At 42.3% G+C, this 22,419-nt stretch overlaps 1 protein-coding gene across 4 annotated transcripts in view; it reads left to right on the top strand.

Moving 5' to 3' along the window:
• The first annotated feature begins 200 nt into the window (after positions 1-200).
• Positions 201-22,419, top strand: part of nod1 (nucleotide-binding oligomerization domain containing 1) — a 65,822-nt gene continuing 43,603 nt past the window's right edge. For 3 of the 4 annotated variants that reach the window (XM_072283481.1, XM_072283480.1, XM_072283484.1), the window contains exon 1: positions 201-354. The gene's annotated coding sequence lies outside the window, so the exon portion shown is untranslated. Of the gene's footprint in view, positions 355-5,851; positions 5,946-22,419 lie in introns of those variants that run through there. The other variant, XM_072283483.1, reaches the window with a different exon arrangement.

Consider the following 22,419-nt stretch of genomic DNA (forward strand, 5'->3'; position numbering starts at 1 on the left):
TTGTTTCGTTCTGGTTATTTTGAGGGCTGTGATATCAGTATTTGAATTTAGAGTGGAAATATGCACGCAGAAGGATAAACAATACCCAGTAAGAGTGTTAAAGAAGGCAGGAAATTCTCAGAGAAAAAAAAGCCACAGCAAATATGAAGTGAGAATTTGAGCTGGGGCGCTGTTGTGTTTTCTTCTGGGTAAGGGGCAGAACGGAAGCGCTGTCTTCCTGGGTTGCTCGTTTCGCCGCAGGGACGAGGCTCTGTGCGTTCCCGAGCCTGGTTGTCGTTCGGTGGAATAACCAGACACTAGTCTGGCTACAAACCGCCCAGGTCTTTCGCCTCGCCCGCTGGAGACATCACTGAGGTGCGAGGGGTGCCTGGCGTGCGTGTGGAGGGAGGAGGGGAGCGTGTGCCCGAGAGAAATGGAGAAAACTGTGTGACGCTCAAAATGCTGGAGGAACTCGGCAAGCCAGGCAATAAGCAGTCGACGTTTCGTCTCGAGACCCTTCATCGAGACTGTCTAACCTGCTGAGACCCTACAGTAGTTTGTGTGTGTTGATTAAGATTTCCAGGTGCAGAATGTCTTATGTCTTTGATAAGTGTGGGGAGATGCGGAGGTTGCGCGCTCCTGGGAGAGGAATGGGGTGGGATGAATGTACGTTCCAGGGGTGGGGGCGTGGAAGCGGCTGAAATGTCCGAGCCCGAGCAAGGCGGGGGGGGGGGAGAGGGGGGACGTAGTGCTCGACCCCGGGAGAGGACTGGGAGGGAAATGTGCTCGGAGGTAGTGGTACGAATACCTGCGAGAGGAGGGTATGAGGATCTATGATCAGTGGGAGATCGCAGATGCACACGTGTACCGGACCTGGGCGGGATTGAAAGCTTGTGACCGGGAGTGGGGCGTTGGTGCTCCGTCAGACGTCCGCTTTGCCCGGGTCACGGTGGTGTGCAGCCGCCAAAGGTCTGAGGGTTGCCCCTTCCCGCTTCCTACTGGCTGCTTAGTTGAAAGGGAAAGTGAACTGCATGTAGTGAGAAGGCGCTGCAAAGGAGGTGGGTTAAGAGGAGAGAAGGGATGTGGGGCTGTAAACCCCTGAGGGAGAGGGGGAGAGGAAATACAAAGAGGAAGTGAGGAGGAGGTCATCAGTAAACCTTCACGGGTAGGATAGATAGGTGGGAGCGCCACGTGGTGAGGATGAAGATGAGATTCAGTGATGATTTGATAGAGCAGACGTGCAGTAGATGACAAAATGTGAGCGGGGAAACATGGTTTACAATGATTAATAAATTGCCATTGTCATAGTCATACTTTATTAATCCGGCGGGGGGGGGGGGAATTGGTTTTCGTTACAGTTGCTCCATAAATAATAAATAGTAATAGAACCACAAATAGTTAATAGTAATATGTAAATTCTGAAATAAGTCCAGGACCAGCCTATTGGCTCAGGATGTCTGGACCCTCCAAGGGAGGAGTTGTAAAGTTTGTTGGCCACAGGCAGGAATGACTTGGTAATTATTTTAAAAAAGGTAAATTTGTTTATTATTGCCATACGTACTGAGTTATAGTGGAGAAAATTGTCTTGTATTCTGCCCATACAGTTCAATTCATTACAACAGTGCATTAGTAAAGGTAAAACAGTAACAGAGTGCAGAAGAAAAGTGCACGTGGACAGTAAGGTGTGCAAGGTCATAACAAGGTAGATCGTGAGGTTGAGTCCATCTTAATGTATTAGGGAAACATTTAATAGTCTTATGTTGTAGATGGCATTGTTAGCCTCAATATTATACATATTCTTTAACTTATTAGCTATAAAATTATAATGTGGTTGCATTTCTGAATGGATGATATATTAGTGTAGATGCCACAGGGCAGGTGAAAACAAGTATTGATAGATGGAGAGGGGTTAGTATCTCTGAGGAGGAAGGGAAAAGATAGCGAGTGTGGCAGAAAGGGAGAGTGTGGGGTGACAAATGCAGTTTGGCTGTGGGAATGGGTATTGTATGGATTAGAGGGGCATGATGCAGTAGAGACCGATGGTTCACTTTATTGTGCCAAATATAACTTATTCTATTGACAAAATGAAATGCCTTATGTTGCTTTAACTGCTTAAGAATGTTGTTAATATAGAATCAACCAACTGTACTATGTTGACACAGATGGATCACCGAGATAGTTTTGGAAAAATATGCTGACTAAGATATCTCGGGGAGTGTAGAGAAAGCTGCTGTCACCTGACCAGGGAGATGGAAAGAAAACCATGGTGTAACTTGATGAGATGCCTATTTTTAAGTATTAATCAGTGCCTAGACATCTTTTTCTCCAGTGCACTTGGACTGGAATCACATAATGGCAGCTGTGCCCCACTCCTACAAATGAGGACTTGCTTTGTTGTTTTTCTGTTGTTGATAGCATGGTATTTTATTTCACTCCCAGGAGATTCTAAAGCTGCATGAGTTTGCAGTTTTGTAATCCCTTGTAAGTGGAATTTTAAAAAAGCCACAGGAATTGATTGATCATGGTCCTCTTGTATGAGGAATGTGAGGCAGATTTGTTGGGCTGTTTGGTTACTTTCCTACATATCTCTTTAATAAGAGGTTACAAAATGATTTGGTAAGTTCCTGAAGACAGAGTAACCTTGAAGCTATAAATTCTTTCTTAACATTGTCCTTATTGCTGTAGAGACTAAATATTAAACATTTTTACTCAGCTGAATCGTAGGCCTTATTGCAAGTGGATTCACAATCTCCTCCCCCCCCCCCCCCCGCCACCCCCGGGCATTGAGAAACCATAAAAGAATCTAAACCTTGGTCATATTCAAACCATCATGTTCCTCCTCTTTGATTCTTCAGAAAATATGATCTGTTTGATAACTTCCATTTCACTTTTTAAACTCAGGTTGGTAATGGGCAAAGGCAGGAATATAAAGATGGAAATCCATCCGCACCTAAATATTATGATGACCTAACTGGACAGGATTGTGAGGGACACAATTGTGGAATCACAGTCCGGTTAAGAACACCAGAAGTTGAGAATATTCTCTCATTTGAACCTGCTCAAAACATGAAAGCTTACAGATTCAGGAGGTGAGGGGCCAATCTTGAGAACTTCATGGGCCACTTGCAGCGAACTTCCTTGGGTGGGTGTATTTTGTATGTGGTTCATGGATGGTGATGCAAATATGAGAAATGGTTCTGTGGGTATGGCAGTGTGGGCTGCTTCACTAGAACTCAATACAGCAATTGATTGCCTTCGTTTTCTTTGTGTTGTGTTAATCATGGCACCACTGCTGTTGGCAGAATCTCATACCTTGAATCAGAATACTGTGGGTTCCATTTCCCTTCCAGCATTTTGACCAAAAGCGTACCCTGACTGTCCAGTGCAATCCTGTAGTGGTGCTGGGGACTGACAGCACTGCTGTCCTTTGGATGAGACATTAAATCAATACCATGTTGGCCTGCTGAAATAGAGATAAAAGATCCTTATGCTTTTGAGGAAGGGGAATTATCATATGTATTTGGTCTAATACTTATCTCAGAATTGCTAAGACCAATTACCTGATTCTCATCACATTGTTATTGTAGGCTCTTGCCATAACCAGTTTGGCGGCTATGTTTGCCGGTGACTGAACATTCCTGGCTATAAAGTGCTTAGGAATATATTTGAGTTTATGAGAGAGTTGGATCAATGCTGGCTTGTTTGAAAACCTTACAGTTTCAGAAACTGCTGTAACTTACTGCTATTTCTGTAGATAATATGTTGAGTATGCAGTGGTCATCATGTGGTCAGATGAGAGAGCAGATCTTTATAACTAATTGAATTTTTACAACAATCTAAAACCCTCAAGTTTAGTCCATAATTCAGAAAGTTTGTTTAATTTCTTTGGTTTGTATATTCGACTTCATTTTCTTGCTCATAGCATAACCTCCAGATAGATCGAAAGACCTTTTGTATTGTATAACTGACGATCTAGAAACAGCCATAGTGGGCATGATTGAAAGTCAATGGCCTTATTAATGGAATGAGTCAGCATGTTATGTTAATCTAACTAAGATAAAGCTTGTCAAGATTTCAAATAGCTGCTGCTTAGGGAAATGCCAGAGGAAGTGATAAGCCATAAAGGAAGTTTTGCATTGTCCTAGTCAAATGAGAGGAGTGTGCTTTTATAGGCATCCGTTAGTCTCGTGAGACCATGGATTTGGGTCCATGCTGCAAGTCTTCCCCCTCCATGCCACTGATGTTGTCCAAGGGAAGGGCACTAGGGTCGTCTCAGAGCAATGTGTGGTTAAGTGCCTTGCTCAAGGACACAACACGCTGCCTCAGCTGAGGCTCGAACTAGTGACCTTCAGATCACTAGACCAACACCTTAATCACTTGTCCACACATATACTTTCCCAATAGAGTCAACGAGAACTACAGCATGGAAATGCTACACTAATTCTCTTCACCTCTTTTACATTCTCTGAATGGATTTCTGAATGGGTATTGAACTCATGAACACTACCTCAATACTTGTTTTGTTTCTTATTTTTTGCACTGATCTAATTTAACTATTACATACTACAATTCAGTTTTCTTTTTCTCTCTATTGTATTACATTGCACTGCTCCTGCAAAGTTAGCCAATTTCACGACATATGCTGGCGATATTAAACCTGATTCTGGTTCACCATCCAACCCCTCCCCCTCCCGACTACCTGTAATCCATTCCTTTCCATAATCCAGCACTGATTATGCTTAATGTGATCCTTCTGTAATTTGGCATTTTCACTAATCTGGCTCTCCTCAGGTCCCAATGGTGCCGGATTAGTGATGTTCAACCTGTATTTTTGATTTTTAGTACTTCCGATTCCCATTCCTATTCTGAGGTGTTAGTCCCTGGCCGCCTCTTGTGCTAAGGTGAAGCAACATCTTATATTCTGTTTGGGTAGCCTCCAACCTGATGGCATGAATAAATATTTCTCCTTCTGGAAAACAAATCCCTCCTCCCCTCTATTCCCCACTTTGACCTTTTACTTCTCACCTGCCTACTAATTCCCCCGGTTCCCCTCCTTCTTCCCTTTCTCGAATGGTCCACGCTCCTCTCCTATCAGATCCTTTCTTCTTCAGCTCTTGACCTTTCCCACCCACCCGGCTTCACCTATCACCTTCCAGCTGGCTTTTCCCCCTCCCCTGCCTATTATTCTGACATCTTCCCCCTTCTCAGTCCTGAAGAAGCGCCTCAGCCTGAAATGTCAACTGTTTGTCTGGCCTGCTGAGTTCCACCAGCATTTCGTGTGTGTTGACTTGGATTTCCAGCATCTGCAGATTTTCTTGAGTTTAGTTTTTTAATTTTTGTTTGGATATTCATTTTAGAATTACAGCCTGAGAAGCAAGATTGATAATGTGACTGTTAAATGAATGCAGTTAAAAGATCTCATGATCACCTTTGTTCAGCCATTCTGGGCTGTAGTTTAGCAGACTCTGCAAGCAATGGCAGCCTTTGCATTTTCTGCAAAGCCATGCCCTTATCCCATGGTTAGTGCATTGGGATTCTTATCCACTCACAAAGTAAATGATGGCACTCTGGCTGCAGACATTTATTTTTGAATGACATTTTCTGTAGGGGAGAAGCATTAAGACTTTGTCCAGAATTCCACATTTGGTATCAAAGAGTACTATTTCTATAAAGTATGATGCTATGGATTTATGTTGTAAAGATAACGGATTCAGTTGCAGGGTTAGTTTGTGACTGGATCAACGGCAGAGAAAACTACACTAAAAAGGCTGGCTTGCTGTCAGATAGGCAGATACATTGAGGGTTGGTAGCTACGTCATCACTGTTGCAGAATAATGTACAGTAAGATTTGCCAACAGTTTGTTGGAAGGCATCCAGATTTAGTCGGGCATTGCTACAAGTCAGTCATCATTTCCTGTAAATGGCTGCAGCAGAATTGTAGTGTCGTCAATAAGGAAGAAAACAAGGTAAGCAAGTGTCAGCAGCTGAGAAATATGTGGCTGATAGTCTGTTGAAAATGCAGTGTAAGAACCAGTGTATTAATTTAATATCTTCTAGTCAGAGATTTGAATGTTGTCGGTGAGTAGGTGGGGCTGACTCAAGGAGCAAGTTTTGTACAGAAAGCTTTGAAATATTTACTTGCCAGCCCGATGACCTCAGGGTGATAGTTTCACAAGGCATTGAGATGCAATGTCAGATGTGTAATTGACAGCAAGGTAGAAAGGGAGCTAATGAACAACTAGGTCAGGAACAAGAGTGATAATGAGCCTGTATCAGCCTGTAAGCCTCTGTACATCGTGAATTTTCCTAATTGTTCATGTAACCAGTCGTCTAGTGACCCCTTTAATTTCTCTACAGATTATAGGGAGAATTTCTTTTAAAAGTTAATTCTTGAATGTGCACATAGTAGTAATGATAGTTGGTATTCATTTTAGGTTGGCGGGAGAAGATTGTGGTAAGTGAGCTGCAGTCCAGCTGGTTGTTTTATTTAGTGCTTTTATACACATGTGGCCTGCTAGACTGTCTCAAAGGGCAATTAAATATTGGCCACATTGATAATAGACTGGACTTAATGTACTATTAACAGCAGATTTCTTCAAGGGCACCAGTTGTGTTTTTAATAATGTGGGATCTGTAGGCTCTGTTCCTGCTGGATATGGGGGGGAGGAAGGAGGAGGATTGCCAGAAGTTGCATGTTTTCAAGGAGCATTTGGGAACATCCCACGAATCAGTTCCTCTGTCCTCTTGCTGTCCTGGAGCTTAAGTGTACATCGCCTGTTCAGGGAGTCTGATGTGGGCATTCAAATGAAATGCCAAATGGCAGGAGCAAATAGGCTGTTAGGATTGGTTCTTTGACAGCTGAGTACCTTGTCTAAACCTGACCTGGAGTATTCTGTCAGTTTTTGCTACCATTCACAGCAAGTGATATTGTGGCCTTGAAACAATTGCAAAGAGGACCATGAGAAAATTCTTTGTATAAACCAGTTTGGCTTAATTGAGTAAGCCTCTAGTATTCAGAGGAGCACAGAGCTGGAGATGATCAGATTGTTGTATTAAGTAATTAGGAGAATAGATTGTCTTCCAGGTGACAGGTTGTTCTAATTACATTGGTTGAGGAGTACTAGGTGTATGATACTACATCTAAATTAATTATCAAGAACACAAGAAAGTTTGTAGATGCTGAAAATCCAAAGCAACACACACAAAATCCTGCAGGAATTCAGCTGGTCAGGCAGCATCTATAGAAGTGAATAGGTAGTCGACATTTCAGGCTGAGACCCTTCTTCAGGACTTCTTAATTGTTAAGAGGTGTTTTACAAAGAATAATGTGGCTTTGGAGATGTGTTTACCGTATATCAAGAACTGTACATGAGATAGCGATTTACTGAATTCCTTTACAGTGTTTTTGATTGGAGGGAAGTAATTGCACAACACCAGACTGTGAACTTGATGAGTCACCAGGGGAAAAAATTCATAAACTTCATTCAGCACACTTAATGAATTAGTACATTGACATTCAATGAAAAACAATGCATACATCACATGAAGCTGGCAAATTCCTGAGTGAGATGAAGACTTTTCATAGTTCTGTTCAGCACCAAATAAAGATTAAAATAACCAATAAAATGTGAAAATATAAAGGCGTTTTTAAAACCTGTTTGAAAAGCATAAAATGAGATCCAGCCCAAATTAATGTGACAGGATAGTTGGATTAAGTACCCAAGTATTTGTTTAATAGAATTAGGCAGGGATTGAAGGCTGCAGTCCTGTGGAGAGGTCCATGAAAATGTGATCAAGGGAGGCAGAGGAGTGTTACAAGATTGCTTTAAATTGGTCGACTGGACCATATTCAGCAATTCATTTTCAGATCTGAATAAATGTGCCACTAATACATCAAGACCTGTGTGGATGAATGTGTGCCTTCAATGTCCCCAAACCAGAAGCTTCAAATGAATCAGGAGATTTACTGTCTGTTGAGAGCTAGATCTGTGGCACTTACAGCTGGTGATCCAGAACTCAACAAGACCTACAAGGTGACCATTGTGAGAGTGAAAAGGTAATTCCATGTGAAGTCAGAGACACAATCAAATGCACGTTAGCCGTGGCAGGGTTTGCAGAGCATTACTTCCTATAAGGTGAAACATAGAAACATCGTTTGCAGTGATGTGTCACTCCCTGGTGATCTCAACACCTTTTACGCATGCTTTTAAAGGGAGGATAACTACACCCTATGATATCAAACCCCGAAGCTGACATCTGAACATTAAAGTTGGGCGAACTGTCAGAAGGCATCAGGCCCTGACTCTGTACGTAGATGGGTACTGAAAGCCTGTGCCAACTAACTGGCTGGTGTGTTCAAGGACATCTTCAGCCTCTCAGTTCAGCAGTTGGAGATTCCCATCTGCTTCAAAAAGGCATCAATCATAACCGATGTTTAAGAAGAGCAGGTTGAGTTGCTGAAATGACTGTTGCCCAGTGGCACTTACATCTACTGTGATGAAGTGCTTTGAGAGGCTGCTGATGGCTGGAATTAATTCCTGTCTGAGCACCTGCACTGGACCCACTGCAATTTGCCTACTGCTTCAACAGATCTACAGCGAACACAATCTCCCACTGGGCTTTGGACCATCCAGACAACAGAAATACTTCTGTCAGGCTGCTGTTTATCAATTACAGCTTGACATTCAACACCATCATTCCTTCAACAAGCTTCAAAACCCAGTCCTTTGTACCGTCCTCTGGAGCTGGATTCTTAACTTCATTGGGAGACCTCAATCAGTACGGATTGGTAATGACGTCTCCTCGCTGACAGTCAATGCAAGTGCACCTCAAGGATGCATGCTTAGACAAGTGTCTTCATACATGACTGTGTAGCTAGGTATAGTTCAAGCATTGTCTCTAAATTCGCTGATGTCACCACTGCTGTTGGCAGAATCTCAGAGGGTGATGGGGAGGTATACAGAAGCAAAATGGATTGCCGATTGAGTTGTGTCACAGCAACAGCCTTGCTCTCCATGTCAGAAAGACCAAAGACTTGATTGTACACTTCTGGCAGGGGAAGTCAGGAGAGCACATATCAGTTGAGTGGTCATTGTTCAAAAGGGTGAGCAGCTTCAAGTTTCTGGGCGTCAAAATCTCAGTGGATCTAAGCACAAGAGATTCTGCAGATGCTAGAAATCCAGAGTAATACACAGAAATTATTGGAACAGCTTAGCAGATTGGGCAGCATCTAATGTAATGAATAAACAGTCAACCTTTCACACTGAGATCCTTCAAATAGGTCATCAGATCTCTCAGTGGATCTATCTTGGGCCCAATATACTGATGCAATCCCAACAGCTATACTTCCATTAGGAGTCTGAGGAGATTTGATATGTCACCAAAAACTCTTTATATATAAAAAAAATTCAACTGATGTACTGTGGTGAGCATTCTCATTGACTGCATCACTCTTTGGTGTGGAGGCGCCAAGCACAGAATCGTTAAAAGGCTCCAAAGGGTTGCAGACTCAGCCGGCTCCATCAGGGGCACAAACAGGTCTCCTCACCATCTTGGACACCTCAAGGAGGCAGCGTCTATCCTTGAGGACCCTCACCATCTAGGACATGCCTCCTCCTCGATACTACCACCAGGGTGGAGGCACAGGAGCCTGGAGACCCGCACTGAATAGCTTCTGGCACTGTGGCATCAGATTTCCGAATGGTCCTTGAACATTACCTCACTAATCCTCTTTTGCACAATTATTTATTTTATTGTAATTCGGGTAATCTGTCATGCCTGCTGCCACAAAACAACAAATTTCACAACTTCTGTCAGTGACAATAAACCTGATTCAGATTATAATAGTCATTTGCCTAGTTAACATACAAGCATTTAATTTAAGCACTAATCTCAAAATCATAGAATCATACATCAGGGAAAGGTCATTCAGTCTAATTCATCTACACTGACATCCCTTCTGTATTAACCCCATTTTCCAGATTTTGGTCCATTGCCCTCTATGAGCCAAGTGTTCGTCCAATCATTGCTTAAGTGCTATCAGCAACCCAGCTTCTAACACTAACTGAAGCAGTGCACTCCAATTATTTGCCACTTAATCAGATTGTAGGTGGAGTACAGATGTGCCAAATACTGAAGAACATACAGATATGAACAAGAGTATCTATTCAGCTCCTTGAGCTTGTTCTAACGCTGAACAACATCATAGCTGATATTTTAGTGTAACATCACTTTCCTGCCATATCCTCACATCCCTTTACTCCTCCAGATCCCTCAACCAAGACCAAAATCTTCTCTCCGCATAGATCCTGCCAAACGTGCACATTTCAATGAGGTTGCCTCTCATTCCTTTAACTGCTAAAGAATGTAGGCCTACCTACTCAATCTCTCCGCATGTTACATCCCTCCATTTCAGGAAAAAAATGAGTGAATCTTCGCAAGACAAGAAGTATTTTTTACTAGTCAGGGTATCAAGGGATATGGAGAAAAAGCTGGAAGTTGGAACTAGATGGGAGAATAGCTCATGGTGGAGTGGCGGACCAGACTCGATGGGCAGAATGGCCTACTTCTGCTCCTTTGTCTTGTGATCTTGTGATCTAATGAGGCCAAAATTGTGTTGTCAATTTGGGGCATTAAATAATTGCAATAAGACATATTTATCCTTGAGCTTTGACCCTCAAGCAACACAAGACAATATACCTCACCACCTGCTTGTATCTGTTTGCTGGCTTTCAGTGAATTATGTACACAGGTGCCAAGAGCCCTTTGATCATCAAAAATCCCAATTCTCTGATTTACATAAACTACTCAGCTATTTTTCTCTCCACAGAATATAGTGTTACCTCACATCCTCCACACTGTAATCTGACTCATCCTCGTCAAGCCTCTTTGCATCACGTTCCCATATATTTGGTGGGAAGCCTGGTGTTATTTCTTATACTTTGAAGAGTTACGTCTAAGGAGCATGATCAAAGAACTGTTGATGATATCAATGCATTCTGTTGTGAGAATCTATTAGACGGAATTGCCTTGACTGTACAAACCAAAAGAGAGCATCAACAATAAATTCAGAACATGACAGAAAATATTTCAGTGAAAAAAATCTTCTCTGTCTGAAGGTCAGAACAACTGTTTTCTACAGTCACAATCTGTCCATTCTCATTGGAGAGAGTTGCTGTCTGTTCCTGTCTGCCAAAGTAATGACTGCTTTGACCTGTCTGCGTGTGCATTCATTCTCTGTGAAGAAAAAACTCCTAAAAACACCACCAGAAGCTAAGATCAGTGCATTTCCAATAGTATGTGAAGTTTCACCACAGGAACAGTAAACAGACTCTTTTCTGGAATTCATAACAGAAATAACTGGTTACAATATTCTGAATGTTCCCTGGTGGCACGGGGGTAATAGGATACTCCTGGCATTTATTCAGTGACTAATTTTGGCTTAGTGTGAGCTCTAAATGCAGAGAGAGAGGAACACATCCACTTTTTATTCTTGATATACTCTAGCCTTCTAATATTAATCAAATAATACAGAAACCTTGATGTCTAATTGAAAAGGCAGTGCTATGGTTTATCTACCAATTTCTGGATTGAGGCCTTAATATTGATTCAACACACATCAAAGTTGCTGGTGAACGCAGCAGGCCAGGCAGCATCTGTAGGAAGAGGTGCAGTCGACGTGTCAGGCCGAGACCCTTCGTCAGGACTAACTTAAGGAAGAATGAGTAAAGGATTTGAAAGGGAGGGGGAGGGGGAGAACCAAAATGATAGGAGAAGACAGGAGGGGGAGGGATAGAGCCAAGAGCTGGACAGGTGATAGGCAAAAGGGGATAGGAGAAGATCATGGGACAGGAGGTCCGGGAAGAAAGACAAGGGGGGGGGGGACCCAGAGGATGGGCAAGAGGTATATTCAGAAGAACAGAGGGAGAAAAAGGAGAGTGAGAGAAAGAATGTGTGCATAAAAATAAGTTACAGATGGGGTACGAGGGGGAGGTGGGGCCTTAGCGGAAGTTAGAGAAGTCGATGTTCATGCCATCAGGTTGGAGGAACAACACCTTATACCCAGACGGAATATAAGGTGTTGTTCCTCCAACCTGAGTGTGGCTTCATCTTTACAGTAGAGGAGGCCGTGGATAGACATGTCAGAATGGGAATGGGATGTGGATTTAAAATGTGTGGCCACTGGGAGATCCTGCTTTCTCTGGCGGACAGAGCGTAGATGTTCAGCAAAGCGGTCTCCCAGTCTGCGTCGGGTCTCGCCAATATATAAAAAGCCACATTGGGAGCACCGGACGCAGTATATCACCCCAGTCGACTCACAGGTGAAGTGTTGCCTCACCTGGAAGGACTGTTTGGGGCCCTGAATGGTGGTAAGGGAGGAAGTGTAAGGGCATGTGTAGCACTTGTTCCGCTTACACGGATAAGTGCCAGGAGGGAGATCAGTGGGGAGGAATGGGGGGGACGAATGGACAAGGGATTTGTGTAGGGAGCAATCCCTGCGGAATGCAGAGAGAGGGGGGGAGGGAAAGATGTGCTTAGTGGTGGATATTAGCTTTTTTTGGATACATGATAAGCGATACACTTAGAACATGTGCCAAGGTCATTTGGGTCTGAGGTCCTCATTAAACTGATGAGATGAGCTACTGCATATTGTGCATCTTGATTGGCTATTCATTCTATTTTTTGCTGTTGAGTTTTGCACAAGGCCTCAGTTGACTCCCACAGTCATTATTACATTTTTCTTAGCTGTGGCTGAGGTGATGGCTTCCTTGGCTATATTTCAGAAAGTTTCTAAATTTCATTCTACTAGATAACATTCTTTTTGTCGGCAAAACCAAAGAGCTGCTTATTGACTTAAGGAAGTTGGGTTGTACACTTGCTCTTGTCTAAATCAACAGTGTTGAGGTAGAGAGCTTCAAGTTCCCTGGAGAGAACATCACCGCTTTCCTGTTCTGGTCCTACCATGTAGATGCTACAGCCAAGGAAGCTCACCAGCATCTCTGCTTCCTCAGAGGCTAAAAGATTTGGCATATCCCTATCAACGTTCAATTTTTGTGGATGCATCATAGAGAGTATTCTATCTGGATGCATAACAGGTTAGTATGGTAACGGCTGTGGACGTGACCACAGAGAGTTGTGGACACAGCTCAGCACGTCACAGAAACCAGTCTCCACTCCATGGACTCTGTCTATACTCTCACTGCTTCAGTAAAGCAGCCAGCGTAACCAAAAACCCTACCTGCCCTGGACATTCTCTCTTAAATCTTCCAAGATGAAACAGAAGATATAAAAGCATGAAAACACATACCATCAGCCTCCAGAACAGCTTCTATTCTGCTGTTAAGACTATTGAAAAGTTCCCTAGATGATAAAATGGGCTCTTAGCCTCGCTGTCATTTTGAACCTTATTGTAGCTGTAACTCATTATTCTACATTCTATTATTATTTTACCTTGTTCTACTTCAATGTACTGTGTAATGATTTCCTCTGTTATGAACATTATGAACAAGTTTTTCACTGTATCTTTGTACATGTGCCAATAATAAATGTATTCCAATTCCAAAATTAGCTCAGTTGTTTTCCAGAGACTTAAGCATCGAGGTAGAAGTAAATATCAGTCCAGCACAAAGGTGCACATTCTCCTCGTCTTCATCTGGTAACTGTAAGAAATCTTCGCCATTCAGAGGAGGGAATGGATCTCTTTTGTGTGTCGTCTTATTAGAAAAAAATTGGACCTCAGATCGCAGTGAGCTCTGCATCTCATTGGGAGCAGCCATTGTGTGAGTGGGGAGCTTGAGGTTTTGTCTCAGGAAGTTTCGGTGAGAGGAAGCAGAGTTTAAGGTAGATTTCTGGTAAATTTCTCTCTTCAGGCCAGGTCAGGACAATGGAATGCTCCTCTTGGAGGGTGTTGCAAGACAGGGAGACCTCCAGTGAGGCAGGCCAACTACACCTGCAAGCTTCTTACAAACTTCAGTAGGGAATCGGAGAAACTCAGCCAGTCAGGCAGCATCAATGGAAATGAATAAGCAGTCAACATTTCAGGGTGAGACCCTTCTACAGGACTAGAAAGGAAGGGGGAAGTTGCCCAAATAAAAAGGTGGGGGGGGGGGTTAGAAAGTGAAAGGTGAAGCCAGGTGGGTGGGAAAGGTAAAGGGCTGGAGAAGAAGGAATCTGATAGGACAGGAGGGTGAGCCATGGGAGAAAGGGAAGAAGGAAGGGTACTGGGGGTGGTGATAGGCAAGTGAGGAGAAGAGGTAAGTGGCAAGAGTGGAGAATTGGAGAATAGCTGAAGAGGAAGTGAGAGGAGAAAAGAAACTACCTGAAGTAGAAATTGATGGTCATGCCATCAAGTTGGTGACAAGGTCCTGCAAAGTGAGTGTAGGGAGTTAGGTGCTAAGTTAAAAGACAGGACCTCCAGGGTTTTGATCTTACCTGTGCCATGTGTGAATGAGGTCAGAAACAGGAAGATAATACAGTTTGACATGCAGCTAAGGAAATGGTACAGGAAGCAGGGCTTCAGATTTTTGAATCATTGTGCTCTTAAGACCAATATTCTTGCAGGAAGGTTTGCTAGTGCTGCTCTGGGTGGGGGAGGTGTGTTGGGGAGTTAAATTAGAGCTGCAGGGAGATGGGAACCTGAGTGCCAGGGCAGATAGTGGTAGTGGTAGTGGGGAAAGATGATGTTAAACTTTTGTACTTCAAGGTTCGGTGTGCTGTGCAATCAGAGATGCTCCTCTGCACACTGCTGTTATAAAACGTAATTTGAATTAGTCGGTTGACTAATCTGGCCTTTCTCTTCTGATCTCTCATTTAACAAGGCATTTTCACCTGCAAGACTGCCACTCACTGGATGTTTTTTGCTTTTCGCACCATTCGCTATTAGCTCTACGAACCGTTGTATGTGAAAGTCCAAGGAGATCAGCTATTTCTGAAGTACTAAAACCACCCTGTCTGGTAACAACAATTATTCCATGGTCAAAGTCACATAGATCACATTTCCTTCCCATTCTGATATTTGATCTGAACAACAGCTGAATCTCTTGACCACATCTGCATGCTTTTCCAGCACTGAGTTGCTGCCATATGATTGGCTGATTAAATATTTGCGTTAACGAGCAAGTGTACAGCTGTACCTAAAAAGATGTGGGCATTGAGTGTAGAGGTCCCAGTTAGAGAGAGTGTGATATGTAGTGAGTAGGTTAAGTCTGGTCAATCTAATAGTTTTTTTTTCCTAAGAAGGTTACCAGAAAGAATATGAAGGCGATAGAGTGGATGTTGCCTTCATGGACTTTAACAAGGCCTTTGACAAAGTCCTGTATGGGAGGCTGATCAACAAGGCATTTAGGATGAGGGTAGTGGCTTAGTGGGAGAAACAAGAGAGTGGTAGGAGATGGTTGTGTCTCTGACCAGGGGCCTGTGTCTTGTGGTGTGCATTAGAGATTAGTGCTGGGTCCATTGTTTGTCATCTATATCAACAATCTAAATGATATTCTGGTAAACTGCATCAGCAGATTCGTGGATGAAGCCAAGATTGAGGGCAGTGGACAGCGAGGAAGGCGTCAAAGCTTGCAGTGTGATGTGGACCAGCTGGAAGTTTGGGCAGAAAAATGACAGATGGAATTTAATGTAGACAAGTATGAAGTTTTGTACTTTGGGAGGACGTACCAGAGTAGGACTTGTACAGTGAACGGTAGGGTACTGAGGAGCCGGGTAGAACACGAGGATCTGGGAATATAGATCCATAAATCCAAGAAAGTTGTGTCAAAATTAGATACGGTCATAAAGAGATCTTTTGGTACCTTGACCTTCATAGATCAAAATATTGGGTATAGGAGTTGAGATGTTATGTTGGAGTTGTAAAACATGTTGGTGAGACCAAATTTGGAGTATTGTGTGCACTTTTGGTGACCTACCTACAGGAAAGATATCGATAAGATTGAAAAAGTACAGAGAAAATTTACAAGGATGTTGCCAGGACTTGAGAAGCTGAGTTATAGGGAATGATTGAATTGGTTCAGACTTTATTCCCTGGAGTGTAAGAGAGTGAGGGGAGATTTGATAGAGATATACAAAATTATGAGGGTTATAGATGGAGTTAATGCAAGCAGACTTTTTCCACTGGCGTTAGGTGAAACTAGAAATAGAGGTCATAGGTTAAGGATGAAAGGTGAAATATTTAAGGGGAGCCGGAGGGGAAACATCTTCATTCAGAGGAAGTTGAGGGTGGAATGAGCTGCCAGAGGAAGTGGGTTTTGATTTCAACTTTCAAGAGGAGCTTGGATAAGTACATGGACGGGAGGGGTTTGCAGGGCAATGGTCCAGGTGCGGGTTGATGGACTAGGCAGAATAATAGTTTGGCATGGAAAAGATGGGCTGAAGGGCCTGTTTCTTTGCTGTTGTGCTCTATGACTCTAGAATTTTTATTGGGAATGCCACCTTGGATCATGTGCTTAAGTCTCTAGAGAGATTCTTTAACCCATGGTTTACAGACTCAAAGGTAGTAATGCTGAGCACAATTGCTGGTCCAGGCAGATCAATTTAAGGAGAATCATAAGGGAATCTGACTGGTTGTAAGGGGAAATAGCAGGGTAGGGATGTACAGATAAAGATCATAAAAAGTAACCATAGGGAGGGGGTGGAGAATTTCAACAAGGTTATAAAATAGATATATCAAGGACTAGCGGGTAGATGAGGGAAATATATTTCATCCGGGGGTGGAAGTGATCTGGAACTTGGAAAAGGTAGGGGAGGCGAAGACCTCAACCACACTTCAGCTGCTCATGGATACGTACTTGAAGGACTGTAACATGCAGGGCTACTGATCTGGTGCTAGAAGGTGGGATTTGTCTACAGGGCAGTTTATCTACTAACATGGATGTAGTGTGCTGAATGGCCTCCTCTCTCTTTTTTGTCTTTATACTTCAGCCTAATGTATACATCTAATAGTGTACATTTATCATAGAAACTGGAAGCGTGACAAATGCTGAATGGAAACATTGAAAAGAGCAAATGTTGTTTTGGGACTCCAGCCAGGCTAGTGACTGACTGTGGGGGATTGTCTTGCTTTGAATTATGAAAGGTTTAAAATAGGATATTGAACAATGCAGAAGTTCAGTTGTTTATGGAAATTATGACCTGTGTATTTTTCCTGGGAGTTATTTTAACTATCTTCTAATATGATCTTTAAATACAATAATGCATTTCCTGATTGGCTTTCTAGAGGCTACAGACAGTGCCCAGAGGAACTTGTTTAATCAATTTAATAAATCTTCAGTTGCGACCACTCTGCACCATGTGGAGCAAAATTCTGCCAGCCTTTGCTTCCTGTGCAGTCAATCTCTCTTCCGTTTTTTTCTAAAGATGAAAGATTGACTTGTGTCAACAACCAACATCGCTTGCAGCGATGCTGGGGGCAGTTCACGAGTGTCAGCATGTTTCTGCCACCAACCTGGCATGCCCACAACTTACTATATCTTTGAAATGTGGGAGGAAGCTGGAGAGACCAGAGAGGACCCATGTGGTCATGGGGCGTATGTACAAACTCCTTACAGACAGTGGTGGGAATCGAATTTCAATCGCTGGCTCAGTAAAGTGTTATACTACGCTACTGTGCTGCCTGCTTCAGCCACTTTACTTGGCTGTTGTAGGACGGGAGTAATGGTTGGTGATTTGTGACCTGAAGTTGAATGCAAGTGGTGGGAGAGAAAGAGTTACCCTTGAAATTCCCTCTAATGCACTCATGTTGGTGCTCTGTTTGTGAAGGAAAAAGAAGTGTTGTATAACTTTATGAAGTTGAACTTGAGATTTGAGATCAGAGAATCTATTGACTTCCCAAAGCCTTTTACGTGGAAAGGGTCTTGGAATTTACCATAATTGAAGTTTCCTGTCTTACACAACCGAGAAATATAGAACGATGTTTTCTGATGCTATTTTTTAAATTGTTACAATGGTTTTGAACTTCATGCACACTAAATGAATGTGCTCCCTGCCTGATTCGTGTGTTGCCACAAAAGAATTCCAAAGCATCAAGCTTATTTAAGTTGTGTATAGCAGACTTTCCATGTGTTTCTGCACATAAATCGTTAAATTGTAAGAAGTTAACCCGGAGGAAGTGTGAGTCATGGCAAGAGCTAACATTTATATCAAGAGTGGAGAACATAATTCCCAAAAACATTTCCAGTAAGCAGCAGATTTGCTTGTGTAAATGATTGGAGTGGGGGAAATAAACAACCACACAAACAGAAGAGATTCTGCAGATGCTGGAAATCTAGAGCAACACACACAAAATGCTGGAGGAACTCAGCAGGTCAGACAGCATCTATAAATTCCTGATGAAAGGCATCAGCCCAAAATGTCAACTGTTTATTCCCATTTGTAGGCGCTGCCCAACTTGCTGAGTTTCTCCAGCATTTTGTGTGTGATGCTCAAGTAAATATCTACTTGTAAAGATATTCAACAGAGTAATAGTGTTTAGCCCATTGCGTCTGTTGGGCAAAGGCACTTTTGAAAAGGGAACAAGAAATGGGAAAAACACGTAAAGGAGCTTGGGAGACTCTGATGTGTGGATGAACAGTGGGACCCTGGTGGATCACATTCCTATTTTCCAAAATCACAATTAAGGACGATGGGACAGTAAGAATGTCAACAGGAATGTGGATTTTGTCGGCAAGTGCTAATTCGCTTGCAAATCCTGATCAGGAATGTGGATGAGAAAGTGTGATAATGAGGTTAATTTTAGATTCTTCTTGTATTGGGTGGCATTGATATGCTAAGTAAAAATCAAAACAGACTTGAGATGATGAGGCCCGTTGTGCCTGTACCAATAGACCTCCTGAACCTAATCCCATTTTCCGGTTCTAGTCTGTAATTCTGAGGGTCAACTCTTCAACTACACATTCAAGTACCTTATGTGTGATGAAGGTTTCTGCACCCATCGCCCAACTAGGCTTCGAGTTTAGGCCACTAATCATCCTCTGATTGTGTGTCGGGGAGGGGGGATTGTGGGATTGTATCCATTGTAATTCTTGGCCATTTTATATTTTAGCCTGCCGGTTTTTGATCCCTCTGATAATGGAAATAGCTCCTTCTGTTTACTCCATCCAAGCACCTTTTAATTTCACTTGCCTCAATTAAGTTGCCTCTGTTTCTCAGGAAAATAACTCCAGTTTATGCTATCTTTCAGCATAACTGAAATTTCCTGTTCCTGGCATGATTTTGGCAAATCTGCTGTGTACCTTCAACAGGGCAATCACTGACAAGAACTCTGTGTAGAACTTGAAACAGTGATCCAAAAAAAAGTATTGTATGTATTTTAGCATAACCTCATTGCTTTTTGGATATAGTGTGCCTCAGCTAAACAAGAAGTTGCCTTTAAGGTCTGTGGACTTGCATGCCAAGTTCCCTTTATTCCCTTAGAGCTCTCGGAAGGCTTATATTTGTTTTCGTGTTCCTCTATTTTATTGTAGGCCCCCAAGTGCATTCCCCACTTAACTGGATTGAATTCCGTTTGCTACTTTTCTGTGACTGACCAGTTTACGTGTAACTTTCTGAAGTCTGAAACATTTTTGATGTTCAACCTGCAACCCATTTTCAGAAAACTTCTTTATTTCCTAGATATAAGACTAATTCATTAAAATATGTTACAAAAAGCAGGACATTAGATGCTAAGCACCATTGAATTGTACAGCTAATGTCCTTCTGATCACAAAAATACCTGTTATATATCCCCACTCCCCACTTAATTCCAATCATTGAACTAAGTTTGGATCAAGTTGCCTCTTTTTTCACCCCCCCCCCCCCCCCCCCGGGAGGATCACCTGGCATTTTAAAAAATCTGGTTTGGGGTGTATGTTCCCTTTAAAAATCTTGGCAAAATTCAAGAACACTGCCCCATGTTAAACCTTTCTGTTATCTTCTTAAAAACATCAATACATTTCATCTGAGTGAGTAGACCATCCCCTCATGAATGGAAACTAACTTGATAACTCTCTGGCTTTCTAAATAAAGGTCTCTACACCTTAGAATGGGTTGCAATAATTTGCATAACAATGAAATTAATCTAATTGGCCTGTAATTACACAATTTAAAGCAATGAAATTAAAAACTGTGATACCAAGCTACCAGTCCTTCTATCCTCTCACACCAGTCCTGTGGTCAAGGAAGACTGAAAAGAATGTCAGAAGCACAGCGCCTTCTCTAAACTGTAGAACCAAATGTGGTTAAACCACCTACAGGGTGGTTGATACATTGTAATATGCTGGATCATCTGACATGTTGTGGATGTATGTGGGCCTTTGTCTTGAAGGAATGTGGGGGGTACGGCTGTGAAATGTCCGTACTTGTATTTGTGAAGTGTTGTATTGTAAATATATTAGCTGCCATGGCATGTTCGGGAAGGGCGGGTGAGGGGAGTTTTGTTTAGGGGTAAGATATAAAAGCAAAATGGAGGAAAATGTAATGTATTACATATTCTGTATTGTGTCATTCCTTCAATAAAAATAAAATTTTAAAAAAGCATCTTGTATAAATAAGCACAATGGTTGGCATCTATACGTTGGACAAAATACCTTTTACTGTGTTGTACAGCCCTCTGACTTGGTGATTTTTTGCTATGTTTTAAAGACGAGTGATATATTCCATCTGCTTTCCAAGTGCCAATTTCCTTGCTTGCCCTGTTAATTCACATATCCTCCTTGTGAAGGTGGCTGCAAAGTATATGTTTAGAATTGCCTCCACATATAGTTTATCTTTTAGTCACTAAGAGAGTAGACCCTATACTTAATTTTCCACTTAAATTTTATGTCCTTATTGAACCTTGGAAAGTCAGATCAAACACAGCAGAGTGGTTAGTGTGACGCTATTACAGCTTGGGGCGTACTGGGCGTACGTTCAATTCCCACACCATCTGTAAGGAGTTTGTACATTCTCCCCGTGACCCCGTGGGTGTCATCCAGGCTCTGGCTTCCTCCCACTGTCCAAAGACGTACTGGTTAGTAGGTTAATTGGTCATTGTAAGTTAACCTATGATTAAGCTAGTGTTAAATAGGTGGGTTGCTGGGTGGTGCCCAGAGAGGCCAGTTCCGCATTTTATCTCAAATAATAGAATAAAAACCAGTGTTTTTCTACCTTCTTTGGTTTCCTAATTTTCTTTGCAGAAGTAAATTCACCCTTTGTTCTGAAAGAGATCTACAAACGTTTGTACATTTCAAAAGCTATTTCAGGTCCACTTTTGCTTTGCTGAACCAGTTAGTAAAATTAAAACAGAACATCGAACACTGCAGTACAGTAGAGGTCCTTCAGCCCACAATGTTGTGCTGACCTTTTAGCCTACTCTGATCAATCCAACCCTTCCCTCCTAAGTAGCCCTCCATCTTGTATTATCTGTGTGCCTGTCTCTTAAATGTTCCTAATGTATCTGACTGCCACTGCACACATACCATTCTCTGTGTAAAAAAAATAACTTACCTCTGATATTCTTCCTATACTCTCCTCCAATCGCCTTAAAATGATACACCCTCATATTTGCTAGTACCACCCTAGGAGAAGTCTCTGTATAGCCACTTGATCTATGCCTGTTATCATCTTGTACACTTCTAACAAGTCACCTCTCATCCTTCTTTGCTTCAGAGAGATAACTCTCTACACCATCTCGAAAGCTTCCATATCCTTCCTATAATGAGGCAACCAGAACTGAACATAATATTCCAAGTGTGTTCCGGTAACCAGATTTTTTTTTTGTAATTTATTTTTTATTGAATTTCATCATCAAACAAACATCTCCATAAGATGTATTTCAGATACTGTACATATATATCATATAATCATATTTGTCATAATTAACTTCTTTCGAGCTTTTATTCCTGTTTTATTCTTGTCCTTCTCGCAATTATACTAAATAAATCTAACTGAGTAGCATAATCAACAGGCATGAGACAGCGCATCTTGATGCCTTCACCATCATTTTGGGGGATTTTAACCAGGCCAGCTTGATAAAGTCACTAAATAATTATCATCGACAAATCATCTGTAGTGCCAGAGGAAATAACACACTGGACCACTAAGTTCAAGAGTGCTTACCGTGCTATCCCACGCCTACACTTTGGGAAGTCTGATCACCTGGCTGTACTTGTACTCCCTGAGAATAGGCCGAGACTGAAGACTGCAGCACCAGGAGCGAGGACCACAAGGGTATGGACCAGGGAGGCACAGGAGCACTTACAGGACCACTTCGAATCAGTGGACAGACTCATCTTTGAGCCTGGATGAGTTTGTCACGGTTGTCACCAACTTCATTAAAACCTGTGTGGATGAATGTGTGCCTATGAAATCTTACTGTATATTCCCAAACCCAAAGTTGTGGATGAACCAGGAGGTTTCTTAATCTGCTGAGGGCTGGATCTGTGGCATTTAAGCTTGGGGATCCAGGTATGTATAAGAAAACCA

The sequence above is a fragment of the Mobula birostris genome, chromosome 19 (genome assembly GCF_030028105.1).
Source record: "Mobula birostris isolate sMobBir1 chromosome 19, sMobBir1.hap1, whole genome shotgun sequence".
NCBI lineage: Eukaryota > Metazoa > Chordata > Chondrichthyes > Myliobatiformes > Myliobatidae > Mobula > Mobula birostris.